This window comes from Enhydra lutris, unplaced genomic scaffold (genome assembly GCF_002288905.1).
Source record: "Enhydra lutris kenyoni isolate GAN:26980312 unplaced genomic scaffold, ASM228890v2 scaffoldscaffold30, whole genome shotgun sequence".
Taxonomy (NCBI): domain Eukaryota; kingdom Metazoa; phylum Chordata; class Mammalia; order Carnivora; family Mustelidae; genus Enhydra; species Enhydra lutris.
This window is the reverse complement of record NW_019154114.1, coordinates 8,866,375-8,879,495: the sequence shown is the minus strand read 5'-3', so window position 1 is coordinate 8,879,495 and position 13,121 is coordinate 8,866,375. Positions and strand designations below refer to the sequence as shown.

Genomic DNA, 13,121 nt, shown 5'->3' with positions numbered 1-13,121 from the left:
TCCCGAGAGTAAATACAGAAACACTAACATAATTTTGAAAAGTCTCTTTAAATAACAAGAACACTATTTACAATGAAAACATTCAGTCTCCTACTGAGACATCATATGACCAGTACAGGAATTTATCTACATGGTAATAAGAATAATGCACTTAGACATGGATTAGCAGTATTAAAAGGTTTGATCCAAGTTCAAGTTATACATTTTTTTTTTTTCACTTTCCTCTTCATCCCCCTACAGGAGTCCATTAAGTTACAAATTTAAATTTCAACTGTCACGAGGCTGTAATCTCAAATAAATTCTCTTCAGCGGGTTTAAAAACCCAAGCTGAGATGAAATAGAGGTGATTCAATCACACTCGCCTAACTTGAAATGTAGGAAATAATCAGTGAATTACTGTGAAATACTTTTTATTCAAGCATGCCATAATGCAAACATACTTTAAGAACAGCATAAAAGTGGTGAGATTATAGATACCTGGAGAGGCTATATTTTTAAACCAAAACTTAAGGTATATAGTCTGACAAGTATTATGGGAGAACAGCAGAAGTGAATATTCAAAATTCAACTAACCCCCCCCCCCAAAAAATTCAACACACAGTCAACTTAAGTATTTTTCAGAATCAGTCAGCAAAGATCATAACCTGCAAGTTAAGATCACTAAGAAATCTTCACTCCTCTCCTCTGTTAAACTAATCCTTACAACAGCCAAAAAAGTTAACTTCCCTTTCTGCCGACGTCGGATTAAGATCCTTCTCGGGCAATTTTCATGCCCAGGGATATATAACACCAAGACAAATACATAAGTGTCAATAAGCACCAAAAAGCCAAGTCTTCAGCACAAGGAGAGAATTCACAATGAGAAAACATTTGACAGTCTCCTCCCTACACCCCTCCCCAAAGCCATTTAATCAGCTTTCCAAACATTTACTGCTGAAGTATACTCTAAGCGAGTGGTTCGATGGCTCTCCTTCATCAAACCCTAACAGGGAAACATAACCAATCGTCCCGACTCTTCCAGACAGTCAAGAAAATAGGGAGAATTATTAGAAACTGCCGTCCGCAAGATCAAGAGTTTGAGAGAAGGGTAAGCAGGGCACTCGCAGCTGAGTTAGGGAGTGGGGGAGGGACCCTAAAAATTGGGAAAGAAGTTGGTTGGAAGGATAGAGAGAGGCGAGGGCAATGTCCGGTTCTGAGAGGACGGCACTGCAGAGCAGACAGCGATTAATTGAGCATTATGAGGAGCTAAAGAGAGTTCTACGAAAGACATGACCTGAATACAAGATACAAGAACGCTGATACGTGGCTCAGAGAAGACACGCGGGGGTGGGACCCGCCCCGCTAACCCCAGGCTCCCTGAATGAGCCCTCAAAAGAGGATCGAAGCCCGAGAAAGTCAATGGGTCCAAAGGAGGCCCGCACCGGCCGGGCAAGGCCACAGCACAGAAGACAGCGGCGCGCGGAGCCTCCTTGTCCGAGGCCTCGGGTTGGCCCTCAAGAAGTCGGAGCAGCCCCTGGGGCTCCGGGCCCCTCCTGGGCTAGCCTCTGTCCTCTCTTCTCACCCCCCAAAGCCCAGGACCGGACCTCTGGTACTGACAGAAAGCTTCCGGCCGAGCGCTGCCGGCAGGCATGGGGCAAAAGAAGCAATATGTTCTCAGCGCCGCGAGTGACACTCACCGGCCCGAAACCTCGAATGAAACCAGCAGCTCCGGGGGCGGCGGCAGCAGTGGCAGCAGGAACCGAACATCCAAAATGGCGGCTCCCTCGGCCTCACCACCGCGACTGCAGGCGGAAGGATCCTTTTAGGAAGGAAGAAGTTTTTAACTAACTTCACACAGTATAGCAGAAACTGTGGTCCCTGTCTTCCTCTTCTTGCCGATTCCGTGTTCCCTGGCTGCAACTTCTTGTGCCCCCTCTCTCCTATTATCCAAGAACTCGGACCCCGCCGAGGACTATTTGCCAAGGAGGAGGTGACTGCTCCTGGCAGAGCGACGCAAAGCGTAGCAAGGTACGGGGCGGTCACTGATGACGCGAGACGCTGCTGCCGAGTCACCGCTGCGAAGAGTCTGAGAGAGAAAGATCCGGCTGACCCTGGAAGCCTCCGAATATTGGTTCCGCTTGTGGGGGAGGAGCAGGCTGGGCATACCAGGAAGCGGCGGGGCCACCTGAAGAGGGCGGGGCTACCAAGGTGGCTGAGGAAGTGGACGAGGCGAGGCAGGTGGCCGCTGGGACTTAATGCACAAATATCCCAAACTATTTTCTATTGTGTTTGAGACCTTAGCTTTCTCTCTAGGTTAACTTCGGGAACATGCTCCAAGTGGTCTCGGATTCTCTAGATTAGATTAGAGAATGATACATTAGAATGGATTCCAGTTCCAGTACCATCGCTCAACCTCCTGCATTGGACAAGTCATTTAAACTCTCAGTGCTTCAGTTTCTTCATATGTAAAAACAAAGGATTTGGACTAGTGAGGGTTAAAACCCTTCCAGAGTGGGCTTTCTGACCATTTCTCCAACAACTAATGACCTGAGCCAAAGACAGTCTACCGCGACAGTTCCTGGCTTGATAAATAATTACTAACACCTGACTCAAATATTTTCCAAGTGAACAGTAAAGAGGGTCATGATACCTTGGCCCATTTAAGGGAAAGGTGACCTACCTAAACTAAAGTCCTTCAGGTAGATTGGCAGTAAAGTAGTCCTGAAAATGAATAAAGTACTGCACCTGGCTGGATGCCAAAAAGAACTACTAACCAAGGGTACCTGGCTGGTTCAGTGGGTTAAAGTCTGTGCCTTCCGCTCAGGTCATGATCCCGGTGTCGTGGGATCCAGCCCCGCATCGGGCTCTCTGCTCAGCGGGGAGTTGGCTTCCTCCTCTCTCTCTCTCTCTCTCTGCCTACTTGTGATCTCTTCTCTGTCAAATAAATAAATAAAATTTTTTAAAAAAACTGCACTAACCATACATCTTGAGTTTAGGACCTGTTATAGACAGGAGGTTGTGCTTTTTTCCTTAGGTACATTTATTTGGGGATTTCAAAACATTTTCCAAAAATTGAATTGAGGAGGGGCTCCCGGGTGACTCAATGGGTGAAGCCTCTGCCTTCCAATCATGATCCCGGGTTCCAGGGATCCAGCCCTTCAAGGGCTCCCACCTTAGTGGGGAGTTTTCTTCTTTCTTTGCCTTTCCCCACTGCTCCTGTTTCCTCTCTCTCTTTCATATAAATAAAATCTTTTTTTAAAAAACTGAACTGAGGCGTAGCCTGGGTGGCTCAGTGGGTTAAGCCTCTGCCTTCGGCTTGGGTCGTGATCTAGGGGTCCTGGGATCAAGCCCCACATCAGGCTCTCTGCTGGGCAGGAAGACTGCTTCCCCTCCTCTCTCTGCCTGTCTCTCTGCCTACTTGTGATTTCTCTCTCTGTGTCAAATAAATAAAATCTTAAAAAAAAAAAAAGACTGAATTGAGGCGGTCAATCTATACAATTTCACTCCTGAACTACTAGGACTTACGAAGAGACTGGAAACAAAGCCCAGGGGCATGATAATAGTAATAACCTTTTTTTATTATTAAGTATTGATACCACATTGGTTATAAAAGCATTTTCCTAATTTTCTAATTTGACCCTCCCACCAACCTGCTAAATCAGACTAGACAAGCATAGGTAACTTAGTTTTACAAATAACGAGACAGAGGTGCCTGGGTGGCTCAGTCAGGTAAGCAGGTGCCTTTGGCTCAGGTCATGATCCCAGGAGCCTAGGATAGAGCCCCAGGGCTCCTTGCTCAGCGGGGAGCCTGCTTATCCCTCTGTCCTGTGCTTGTGCACGCTCTCGCTCTCTCTCTGACAAATAAATAAAATCTTTTTTAAAAAATGAGACTGAGGTTCACAGAAAGTGTTACTCAAAGACCTCCCAGCCCCTCCCACATTGGGATTCTGCTACATGGTGCCACCTTCTGAATTAGAAAAGAGTACACACCCACCCACCCCCCACATCCACACTCAAGGTAGAATCAGTCCAAATGGTCTGAGGAACAGAAAGCTTATGGAATTCAGTTGCCTCATACCCCCCAAAGCACTACTGTACAGTGCAGCCTTGGATCATGCATCTACTCAGTAGTAGCATAAAACTAGAGAACATGGTGATGTCACTACAAATATTCCTCTGAAAGTATAGCTAGGCATGAACACGTTAAGAACAGTTTGGGTGGAGGGTACCTGGGTGGCTCAGTTGGTTAAACGTCTGCCTTTGGCTCAGGTCATAATCCCAGGGTCCGCTGCATCGAGTTCTGCAACTGGCTCCTTGATCGGCAGGGAACCTCCTTCTCCCTCTGTCTGCCGCTCCCCCTACTTGTGTGCTATCTCTCTCTCTCTGACAAATAAATATACAAAATCTTTTTAAAAATAAAAATTTAAAAAACCTTGCAGGTTACAAAGCAGTTAAGGTATTTTGTTTGCAACATCACAAAAATTTGCTTTGAGCTTGAATTTAAGTGTTTACCACTGCAAACCACAAAAGAAAAATTAAACTATCCTCCTAAGAAAGAGGCAGGAACTTTTCTAGTACCATGCCAAGTGGCAGAGCATTAAAGAGAACATGACAGACAGTATAAAATGTAAACTCCCTCCGTGTATCTTTTTATTTATATTTATAATTACCAAACTCCTCCAATGCAACAAAAAATAAAAGCAATTGACCCAGTAGAGAGCATAGTCATCATTATCCTAAGAGCTTTGGTTTCTGTGGCTAGCCATTAAAGTTTGGGAAGACTTACTCCCTGTCTAGTCAAGCATAATCCTCAGTTTCAGATAAATTACAGCACATCAATAAAACAGAATGCTATGCTGCCAATAAAACTGAACCTCTAGTTTTATCTTTATTATCATGGTATGACAAATTAGAAAAAACATTACAAAATGGCATTATAATAATATTGTAGAAAGTGTGTATGTACACAGAAAAAAGTTGAAGGACAAAACTAAAATGTGAAAATGGTTATCTTTGGATGGTGGGATTAGAGAGGATTTTTACTTTATTACATTTTGGTTTTGCAATGAGCATGCTGTACTTTTGGGGGGAAAAAAGACTTGCCTTTTGGAAAAAAGTTCTTATAAGATAATGCAGTTGTACAGAGGTGCCTGGGTGGCTCAGTGGGTTAAAGCCTCTGCCTTCGGTGGGGCGCCTGGGTGGCTCAGTGGGTTAAAGCCTCTGCCTTCGGTGGGGCGCCTGGGTGGCTCAGTGGGTTAAAGCCTCTGCCTTCGGCTCAGGTTGTGGTCCCAGAGTCCTGGGATCGAGCCCCACATCGGGCTCTCTGCTCAGTGGGGAGCCTGCTTCCCACTCTCTCTCTGCCTGCCTCTCTGCCAACTTGTGATTTCTGTCTGTCAAATAAATAAATAAAATCTTAAAAAAAAAAAAAAAAGCCTCTGCCTTCGGCTCGGGTCATGATCCCAAGGTCCTGGGATCGAGCCCCGCATCAGGCTCTCTGCTCAGCGGGGAGCCTGCTTCCCTTCCTCTCTCTCTCTGCCTCTCTGCCTACTTGTGATCTCTGTCTGTCAAATAAATAAATAAATAATCTTAAAAAAAAAGATAATGCAGTTGTACAAATCCAAATCCTAAAGGAGATCTTTGTTTTTATTTATTTATTTTAAAGTTTATTTAGTTTTTTTAGTAAAACTCTATACCTAATGTGGGTCTGGAACTCAGGACCCTGAGATCAAGAGTCATATGCTCTTCAGACTGGCACCCCAGGGGATTTTTATTTTTATACAGCAACATCTTGAAAGAATTAGCAAAACCTGTAGGAAGAAAAAACAGCTGGGAGAAAGGATAATTATTTGTATAGTTCTGTTTATTACTAATAACTCATATGTTCAATTTAACAAATAATAACAACAAAAACCAAGGACAAAACCAAAGAGGCATCAGCCAGGAGTCGGATCATTCGCGTGCCAGTCCTGACTGGGTTACTGACTTCCTGCTGTAAGCAAGGTGTTTCCCATCTCTGGGCCTGTAACTTCAGTGGCCCCACATGTATTGATGACCAGCCTTGTTCCAAAATGGATTCAAAGTGGCTTATTATCCTGAGAGATCAAATGTGTGAAAGCACTTTGAAAAGTACCAAGGATCATTACAATGTAAGTATAAATACTTTTTGTGCCACCAAACAATTCAGCTAAACCATTTATTGATTGTCCACTACAAGTAACAGTAGTGCATTGTGTCTCACAACTCACAAAAGTGTTTTCATACGCACTGATTCATTTGCTCCTCGGGAGCCTGTAAACCATAGAGGCATTATACTATAGCAGTTAAAAATGTTGGTTTCTAGTGCTAGACTGCTTGGGCTTGAAATACCGCCCTTCTTCTCTTTACTGTGTGACCTACAGCAAGTTACTTCACATCTCTGAGGATTTCTGAACCTCAGTGTCTCCGTCTATAAAATGGAGTTAATAACAGCCAGTAGCACTGGCATCTTAAAGCTGGTGTCATTATCAAATAAGCTGATACACTTGAACTTAGAACAGGGGTAGGCGTATAGTAAGGGCTCAATAAATATAAGGTCTTTCTAGGAAAAATCTTACCTAAATTTTAGCATAGATCTCAGGGAAGAAACTTGGCAGGGACACTCTCACTGCTCCATGTGCATGCTGCCTCAATGCTCACTGCGAAACAAACACTGAGTGCCATTTTCACTTTTTTTTTTTTTTTTTTTTTTTTTGTGGAAGTGAAAATCTTCAGATTTCCTTTGGTTAGTGAGAACAGGTACTAATGTAGGTCATTCATAAAAGTGAGGCGGTCTAATGTGACCTTTTGAAAAGTGAGGACTAACTGTATATTTCTTTTAGTCTACATAGCAGTCATTTAATAAATGGACTGCCTGAGTCTCTTTACTACACCATACTGTCCTGGGTGCACAGAATCTGTAAGAGACATTTTTCTTTTTTTCAGTTTTTTTTAAAGATTTATATTTCACTACACCATACTGCCCTGGGTGCACAGAATCTGTAAGAGACATCTCTTTCTTCTTCTTTTTTTTATTTTCTCTAAAGATTTCTATTTCTTTCAGAGAGAGAGAGAGAGAGAGAGAGCAAGCATGAGCAGGGGAAGGCACAGAGGAAGAAGCAGACACTCCTGCCGAGAAGGAAGCCTGATGTGGGGCTCAATCCCAGGATCCTGGGATCATGACCTGAGCCAAAGGCAGATGCTTAACCAGCTGAGCCACCCAGGCGCCCCTGTAAGGGACATTTCAAAAGAGACTGTCATACCTTCCTTAATCTCATTAAGGCAAGCTAGGTTTTTTAAAAATCCTCTAACACAAAAATGTCAATGATATTATCACTTAGCAGATAAGTCCTAACCCCAAAAGAAGCAGAAAAATGAGAGATCATGGGGCACCAGAACAGTGAAGGAAGTGTCTTGGAAGACATGGCATGTCATTTGGAATCTCTGGTATCTGGGGGGTGGGGTGAGGTATATTCTTTTTTGGGCTTAGATGCAGTGGGGTTCTTAAATGACTCAGTATCAGCAGCTGAAGCCATATGATCTTTACAGCAGATAGGGAAAGCTCTCCCCGCAGAAATGTGGTGAGCATCTTTCACAAGGAACCCTTCCTGCTTCTCCACGTGCCAGAGACCTCAGCCAAGAAAGGAGAGTGAAGGAGATACAACCCTGTAGGAAATATAGTGACAGTGACGTGAGGCAGCTCCACTCTTTTGAGTCACCCAAATCTATAAATAAGCCTGAAAGTCAGAGAGAAATTAGTCCCTCTGTTGTTTACGTAATGTTTTCACAAAAAGCATTTTTACAATTCTTTTAAGCATGGTCCCTACTCACAATTTATCCTGGCTTGAGAAAAGGGTTTAGGAATTAATTTTTCAGTTGTGACAAAAGAGCTAGAAATGATGTAAAAATTGAAACTCTAAGAGCCAACTCCATATGCTCTTTAACCTCCTACCAAAACCAGCAGGAAATCTACTACATGTTCCTTCAAAGTCTATAGGATACAAGGGTCAGCCAACCCAATTCTTTGCTTTAGAGATTTTTTTTAAAAAAGGCAGTCCACAGTGCCACTCGAGATGTTTTATGTCACAATATTTTCTTTTTTGTAGAATACTTATATTTGGCTTGTAAACGATTCTATATCTTTTTTAAAAGATGTTATTTATTTATTTGTCAGAGAGAGAGAGCGCGCGCACAAGCAGGCAGGGTGGCAGGCAGAGAGAAGCCGGCTCCCCGCTGAGCAAGTAGCCCAATGCAGGACTCGATCCCAGGACCCTGGGATCATGACCTGAGCTGAAGGTAGCCGCTTAACTGTCTGAGCCACCCCGGCATCCCTAAGTGATTCTGTATTATGTTGGCACTTCTGGAGTGAAAACTCTCACCAGATATGAGACTGGAACCAACTGAAACCCCAACCTGAGGAAATAGTGCCATTCTTTAGTTTAGGGAAGACAAAACTGTGACCACCAGAGAGGGTTGCACTATCCAGAAACACAGCAGGGCTTCTGACTCATTTCCTACTCAAGTACTTTTAGTTCCTTAATATGGGCACCATCATTTGCCTACAAGATTCCATGGTAAATTGGTTTTGTTTTCCTTTAAGTGCATAGCCTTATCCTTACTCCTCTAAAATCAGGCAGATCAACAACTTGCTTTTTTTTATATATACATATTTTACTTATTTGACACACACACAGAGAGAGTGTACATGCAGGAGGAGTGACAGGGAGAAGGAGAAGCAGGATCCCACTGAGCAAGAAGCCCAATGCTGGGCTTGATCCCAGAACCCCAGGATCATGACCTGAGCGGAAGGCAGACACTTAACTGACTGAGCCACCCAGATACCTACAATTTGCTTTAAAATTAGTCTGGGAAAGGGTACCTGGATGGCTCAGCCAATTGAGCATCCGACTTTTTTTTTTTTTTTAAATGAGCATCTGACTGCTGATCTCAGCTCAGATCTTGATCTCATGGTCTCAGGTTTGATCTCATGGTTGTGGGTTCAAGCCTTTGGGTTGGGCTCCATGCTGGGCATGGAGCCTACTTTAAATAAAATAAAAATAAAATAAAATTAGCCTGGGAAGTCCAAGAAGTGTTGAGACATATACAGCAGCTGATGCAGCAATTTCCTTGTACCCAGTTAAGGAAACACCAAAATCCTCCACCAACCTGTTCACGCATTCTAGAGGATGATCTAGGACTCAAACAGGTGCCAGAGTGAGGCGCTATACTCCACAGGAGAGGCAGCCCGCTAGCTGTGCAAGTGAGTCCCTGGCCTTGGATTTGGAAGATCCTCCCTCTGACCCCATAGTCTTTGAATTAACGTGCTTTATACGAGGAGGGGGAAATCCTTCAACGAAACATTCAAGATCAAACTGATTTTTTAAAGAGAGAAGTTGGTTTACAGGTATCACTTTGTGACCTGAAAAAGGGGCAATGTAAACTCTCCTAGACACGTAAAATGGGATTCTGAATAAAGATTTTGCATAATCAATCATTGTATTTAAAAATTAATTTGGGGGCTGCACCTGAGTGGCTCAATCAGTTGAGTGACCAACTCCTGATTTCAGCTCAAGTCATGATCTTAGGGTCCTGAGATAGCGCCTCACGTGGGTCAGGCTCCTTGTTCAGCAGGGAATCTGCTTGTCCCTCTCTCTTTGCCCCTCCCCCTGTTCATGCTCTGTCCCTCTATCTCAAATAAATACATAAATCTTTAACAAAATAAAATAAAATGAAAATTAATTTGGGGGTGCCAGGGTGGTTCAGTTGGTTAAGCGTCAGCTTTCATCTCAGGTCATGATCCCTAGTGGTGGGATAGAGCCCCATATAGGGCTTGCTGCTTAGTGGGGAGTCTGCTTCTCCCTCTCCCTCTGCCCCTACCACCTCTGCGCTCTCTCTCTCTAGTTTAAATAAATAAATAAATAAATATTCATTTGGGGGTACCTGGGTCTGCTGACCTCGGCTCAGGTTATGATCTCAGGCTCCTAGGATCCAACCCTCTTCTTCTGCTTCTGCTTCTCACCCTCCTTCTCCCTCTGCCCCTCCAGCCTTCACTCATGTGCTCGCACTCTCTCTCTCTCAAAAAAAAAAATAATTTTTTTTTTAAATCAGTTTGGCTAAATTAAAAAAAAATAAAAATGGGGGGACGCCTGGGTGGTTCAGTGGGTTAAGCCTCTGACTTCGGCTCAGGTCATGATCTCAGGGTCCTGGGATCGAGCCCTGCATCGGGCTCTCTGCTCAGCAGGGAGCCTGCTTCCCCCTCTCTCTTTGCCTGCTTCTCTGCCTACTTGTGATCTCTCTTGCTGTCAAATAAATAAATAAAATCTTTTAAAAAAAGAATAAAATAAAATACTTCTAAAAAAATAAAAATAAAAATAAAAATGGGGGGCGCCTGGGTGGCTCAGTGGGTTAAAGCCTCTGCCTTCGGCTCAGGTCATGATCCCAGGATCCTGGGATCGAGCCCCACAATGGGCTTTCTGCTCTGCGGGGAGCCTGCTTCCTCCTCTCTCTCTCTGCCTGCCTCTCTGCCTACTTGTGATCTCTGTCTGTCAAATAAATAAATAAAATCCTTAAAAAAATAAAATAGAATAGAATAAAAAAAATAAAAATGGGAGGCTTCTGGGTGGCTTGGTTGGTTAAGTATCTGACTCTCCATTTCCGCTCAAGTCATGATCTCAATTGGGCTCCCTGCTCGGCAAGAAGCCTGCTTCTCCCTCTCCCTCCACTCCTCCCCGGCCCCACTCGTGCTCTCGCTCCCAAATAATAAAATCTTAAAAAAAAAAAAAAAAAGCGACACCTGGGTTGCTTAAGCAACTGCCTTAGGCTCAGGTCATGATCCCAGGGTCCTGATACCAAGTCCTATAACTGGCTCCTTGCTCAGAGTGGAGGCTGCTTCTCCCTCTCCCTCTGCCTGGTGCTCCCCCTGCTTGTGTGCATGCACTCTCGCTCTTGCTCTCTCTCTCTCTCGTGGGTAAATGAATAAAAATCGTTAAAAAAATAAATCTGGCATTTTACTGTGAACCTAAAACTGCTCTAAAACATAAAGACTATTAAAAGGAAAAACAGGGGTGCCTGTGTGGTTCAGTTGGCTAAGCGTCCAACTCTTGATCTCAGCTCAAGAGTGAGTTGGAGCCCCGCGTTGGGCATGGAGGCTGCTAAGAACAAAAACAAAAACAGTCGTACAAAATACAAAGTAATTACTCTGACCATTTGTTTTCTCAGCCTCTCATTTATCCAGTTTCATAGAGTCACTAATATTTAGCCCACTGGAACTTAGCAAATAATAGAAATTGAAAAGGAAACTAACATTTATTAAGCACCTACTAAGTGCTAGAGGGATTTACATACACCATATCTTTTAATTCTCATTACTGTCTCTATTTTATGGGGGGGAAAAAGGAGGTTCACAACTAGTAAGTGACAGGTCCCAGACGCATAGGATTCCTCTGATTTCCTGATAGCAGCTCTCATTCACTCTACGCTTGCACATTCTTTCTTTAAAACACTCATTTTTAGGGGCACCTGGGTGGCTCAGTGGGTTAAAGCCTCTGCCTTCGGCTCAGGTCATGATCCCAGAGTCCAGGGATTGAGTCCTGCATTGGGCTCTTTGCTTAGCAGGGAGCCTGCTTCTTCCTCTCTCTCTCTGCCTGCCTCTCTGCCTACTTGTGATCTCTCTCTGTCAAATAAATAAATAAAATCTTTTAAAAATAATAAAAAAATAAAATACTCATTTAAAAAAAGATTTTATTTATTTATATGTTTGTTTGTTTGTTTGTTTGTTTTAGAGAGGGCAGGCGGAATAGAGGAAGAGGGACAAGCTGACTCCATGCTGAGTGCAGAGCCCACCAAAGGGCTTGATCCCATAGTCCTAAGATCAGAACCCTGAGATCATGACCTGAGCCAAAACCAAGAGTCAGATGCTTAACTGACTGAGCTACCCAGGAGGCCCCCCAAATACTCATTTTTTTAAAAGATTTTATTTATTTATTTGGCAGAGAGAGAGATCACAAGTAGGCAGACAGGCAGGCGGGAAGGGGGGGGCGGGAAGTAGGCTCCCCGCTGAGCAGAGAGCCCGATGCGGGACTCGATCTCAGGACCCTGGGATCATGACCCGAGCTGAAGGCAGAGGCTTTAACCCACTGAGCCACCCAGGTACCCCCCAAATACTCATTTTTTAAAAGACACATATTTCTCTAGTTTCTTTGCTCTCTCATGCACATCTAACAAAGGTACCATTTACTGAGGAGTCTTATAGCTAGCAAGTGCAGGTTTAAATACACACCATTCTGCCTCCCTGGAAAAAGTGATAATTATGAGAGAAATAAGGATCCAGAAGAAATCAAGAGCTTATTGACTGTAATTAATAAAATTCTTTAGGTCAGGAATCTTCATTTAAGATTTATAGAATTTTAAGAGACAGGAATAATTATATGTGTATACACAGATAGACACACATACATATTATTACAGAGAACCACAGACTTTAAGAGATGGAAGGATAAAAATAAATAAAAATAAATTTAAAAAAGATATGGAAGGAGATATGGAAGGAATTGTAAATGAGAAAACTTCAGACCCACACATGAGTAGCCATATTAAAATGTGCTGAAGAGCTCTGATGCCCCAAAAATTAATTGCCCAATCCAAGACCAAGGAATTATGTGGTCTTCTTCAGGATTTCAGGTCTCTGGTTAAGATCTTCAAGATCAACTTCCTCAGAACCATGAGGGTCAATGGATAGGCTTGCCTGAGGTTTTACTTTGGGCAAATCAGGCAACATAAAGTCAACAAAACCAACCCTGGATCTTGATTCTGGCTTTGGAGAAGTTGGGGGGTTGAGTCCTGACCTGTTCATTTCAATAAATATAATTCAAAGTCACAATAATACAGTCTTCCAGAAAGAAATCCCAGACTTAAAGACAGTAGGCTATTATTACTTTCGAGAGGGCAGCATATAATCTGGAGAACTAGACAACTCCTCCAGCATGCAAACGGTGGTAGCAGCGACATTTTGTTGGCCCTTGCTTCAAGGACAGTCTGGACCTTCTTTTTTCAAACTGGACTTTTTAAAAAAGAACAACTTTTTCAAAATATGTGCCATGATGATCCAGTGTGGTAGTGGTTTTAAAACC

At 43.4% G+C, this 13,121-nt stretch overlaps 1 protein-coding gene and 1 pseudogene across 1 annotated transcript in view; both read right to left on the bottom strand.

Moving 5' to 3' along the window:
- Positions 1-2,009, bottom strand: part of LOC111152802 (adaptor related protein complex 1 gamma 1 subunit) — a 76,593-nt gene extending 74,584 nt beyond the window's left edge. The window contains exon 1 of the mRNA XM_022511446.1: positions 1,677-2,009. The gene's annotated coding sequence lies outside the window, so the exon portion shown is untranslated. The remainder of the gene's footprint in view (positions 1-1,676) is intronic.
- The window catches only part of LOC111153065, a 26,935-nt pseudogene continuing 15,765 nt past the window's right edge, over positions 1,952-13,121 (bottom strand).